Genomic DNA, 3,743 nt, shown 5'->3' with positions numbered 1-3,743 from the left:
CATTTTGGTGTATTGGTGTACGCAGATTAATCCGCTGTTATTACCTCCTTCGTACCACACACCACATCGTTAAATGCGTGTAACACGCTACCGCCTCACGCTAGCGTTACGTAAACTTCACGTTACATATATTCGGCGTGTGTTTGTCCGTCACTTATAAATCTTTACGAGTAGTAATGGTAGTGTAAGTTGGGTGTGTTTTTTCAAACAAACTGTTACATTGCCTGTTAACATATGCAATATTAATGTTTATCGATAATAAAGCATCGATGGATTACAATATCGACAGATTTATGACATCAGAGGGCTTAGCCAAGTTGACATTCTACAATCGTAATCGCTAATAGAAAACTAAACAAATGTATGGGCATGACGTCATCTCAACGCTAAGTCACGTGGTCAAAACAAACGAATAGAAAAGTCGTAGACAAGTTGACAATCGTTCAAAGTGATAGAATTGAATGTAATCGTTTCTACAACGATAATCGCTAACTCCATACAAAATGGTAGCCAAGTTGCAGTTTTGACAAGCGCGGACGAATAGATTTCGAAGATTTTGATCGATAACTAAGCGATCTTTAAGACCCAATAGTTAACGCTAAAAAATGGCGTCTTATATGATGACCGACAAGTGTTTTGTTTATTAAACCTAATTTTAAAACCATTTTTACCTTTTTAATGCATAAATTTAAATATGTTGTGGTGTGCTCGTAATGAAAAAGTGCGGCTTAGGCGCAAAAAAAACATAAATCATCAGTGCAAGAAGAAAATACTTTCGGCTGGATAAAACTATTTTCGAAGCCCTTTGTCGTGAACGATACGACACAAGATTTCGTTAAAAGGAACAAAAGAAATTCCTTCTAAAGTTAAGGTAAGTGATTAATAATCTGACTGATATTTTTTTATAATTATTATGGACTATCAGCAGTCGCAACACTTACTCATGTAATAATGAACTCATTCACTCTAGTGAAGTGTGCGACATATTATTAAGTATATATTTATATATATTATTCTATATCTTGTGTACATAAATATATATTAATAATATCATAAATACAAAAAACTACTAAATATTGCAATATTAAATATTCTATAATATAGTATATCGTTTTATTGGACATGTCTATCATAAATTTAATTTCCTTAATTTTTGTGTTTTTGTAGGTGCCGTGCACTTTTAGTTTTCTAACTAAAGGATCAGCGAAATGATGGTGTCAATCATCTTGCCCAATGGATTATACATGCATTAGAAGTTTTTAATGCTTTGAACCACTGCTATCATAGAAAAATGGATCATGTATAGGAAAACTCAACAAGATACAGCATTTATAAGAGTAAATATTAAACATTACAATATTTAAATTATCAAGTGCATTTAATAAACATAACATTTTAATTTACAAGGTTATTAAGAAACTTGACTCTTCCGGTGTCATACATCCAATCTATAGCAGTTTACTTGTGACTAACTAAAATTTTAAACTAATTTTCAGGTGAGTCTGGATATCCACAACACCCTTGGCCGATGACAACTATCCTCAATGCCGTTCATGACTTTAGGGAAGATACACTCAAATGCATGTGCAAGTTCAAGAGTGCTGTTTTGTATTACTCAAAGCACAGTGGAGATCTTTGCTTTAGAGACAGGGTTCTTCACTATTGTCCTCATGTAGCTATCAAAATTTAAAATGGCATGTTGTGTATTATAAGACATAGCTTTGCAACAAAGTCTTACCACCACCCCAACCACTTACCGCTGCATATGATAATGGAGATGATAAAATTATGCAAGATCCCACACCCATTGCCTTTGTAGGTAACCAAAGTGAATCTTAAGAATAGCCATGCTAAGTTGTTTATTGAATAGGATATAGTTACTTTATTTAACCTCTAATATGATTTTATTTTACATTTCCTAATTATAAATTAACTTTTTATGTACTTTTTACTTAATTAATCTTATCTAAATAATAAGTTATTCATTGTATTTATTAATAATAAGTATAGTGATTGTATTTTAAACAGGTCCAGTTTTTATTTTGAATGTAATGTATTTAATAATAAAACAAATTTATTATTACAACCAATTTTTTTATTATATAAATGAAAACATTTACATTTATAATCAAACTAAATCTATTATTAAAAAATATATATATAATTTAGTAGAGGTATGTACATAAGGACAAAAATAAAAAAATGCAGGTAAAATAGGATTTCTTATATATTACAAAAAAGAATTTCACAAATTAAAAAATCAACATACAAAGCAAGAAACTCATAACTGATTGATTACAATGAAGTCAATTAATGATAATAATAGAAAACTGTAAAATGATAATTTTACAGTGGTTTTTATGCCATAAGGTTTTTCAACATTTTTTCTTTTAACTTTGTTAATACTCCACACACATGAAGCTTAATAATTCTTCTAATTCCAGCCACAGTCAGTCTGTTTTAATTCGGCCTTGAGTCTCTTGCTGGGGCCTCGTTATATTGCCATAACTAGAACAAGTTAAAACTATTAGAAAAGTAAAGCGTATATTGAATAAGTAAAAAATAAAATACAATTATGTTTTGTTTGTTTTGTAAATGGTAATATTAGTTCGTGTCGCATATCACATCATTGTTTATGTTTCAAACTTTCAAGTATTAGAAATTTTCAAATAAAGAAAGATATTTATGAAATAACTAATAATTATCGTACCTTTCCATGAATGCAATAAAGCTGCAAATTCTTCTGGGCTTGCTTAAGATTTATATTCCATTCTATAAAAGTTATCACACCATTTAAGGTATCTTTTATTCTTAATGAGGATAATAATATATAATTTCGAGTCACAGTAATGTTAAATTACGTTCCGCAATGGAATATTGTCATAAAGGAATTACTAATTACATGCACCCACCCTACTTTATTTACTTATTATTTTATCACAAATTCTTCCAAATTTCAAATTAAAACAAGAGTTTATCTTTCGTATAAAGTTTACAAATGCAACTTTGATGTTAATTTGACGTTAGTAAGAACGCTAACCATAGATTAAAGTGTAGGTTTTTTCTAAGTTCATTGTAGAATGAGCGATCGACTCAGGCGTGTCAATTTGGCTAGCAACTTATCGTTTTCTATAATCGCTTACGCCGAAGCGTTAACGATTGTAGAAAGAGATTCGATATGAAACGAATGTAACTTGGCTAGGCCCTCAGGTTTTTTAAACATTTAATAATACTATTGAAGGATGATATTCATATGTAAGTCGTATTATGTGTAAGTGTTCTTTATTTGAATTTTAGTAAACCGAATCGTGTGTCGTAACGGCAAACAGTATGACGTTTTTGTGTATGTGTGTGTGTGACGCGGTACCCTTAGATTATTGTGTGTCGTATTACAAAATAATTAAAACAAACGAACCAACTGTGTTACCTTTGTGTGTGTGACAGCTACGCTTGACAATCGTAAAAATTAATTCTTCTTTACTAGTGTGCGTGTACCTTAATTTGAACGTACCTCTTTTTGTCTTCCTAGATTCGATAGACTGTAAAGATAATAAATAATAAATTCCTTGGTGGTAGGACTTTGTGCGAGCCCGTCTGGGTAGGTACCACCCACTCATCAATTATTCTACCGCCAAGCAACAGTACTCAGTATTGTTGTGTTTCGATTTGAAGGGTGAGTGAGCCAGTACAACTACAGGCACAAGGGACATAACATCTTAGTTCCCAAGGTTAGTGGCGCATTG

At 31.3% G+C, this 3,743-nt stretch overlaps 1 long non-coding RNA gene across 1 annotated transcript; it reads left to right on the top strand.

Moving 5' to 3' along the window:
* The first annotated feature begins 297 nt into the window (after positions 1–297).
* LOC124536774 lies at positions 298–2,086 on the top strand. The gene is made up of 3 exons (XR_006966900.1): positions 298–871; positions 1,168–1,337; positions 1,497–2,086. It is a non-coding gene; the product is annotated as an uncharacterized LOC124536774 (long non-coding RNA).
* The last annotated feature ends 1,657 nt before the right edge of the window (positions 2,087–3,743 follow it).

The sequence above is a fragment of the Vanessa cardui genome, chromosome 17 (assembly GCF_905220365.1).
Source record: "Vanessa cardui chromosome 17, ilVanCard2.1, whole genome shotgun sequence".
Classification (NCBI taxonomy): Eukaryota; Metazoa; Arthropoda; class Insecta; order Lepidoptera; family Nymphalidae; genus Vanessa; species Vanessa cardui.
This window is presented reverse-complemented; position numbering and strand designations above follow the sequence as displayed.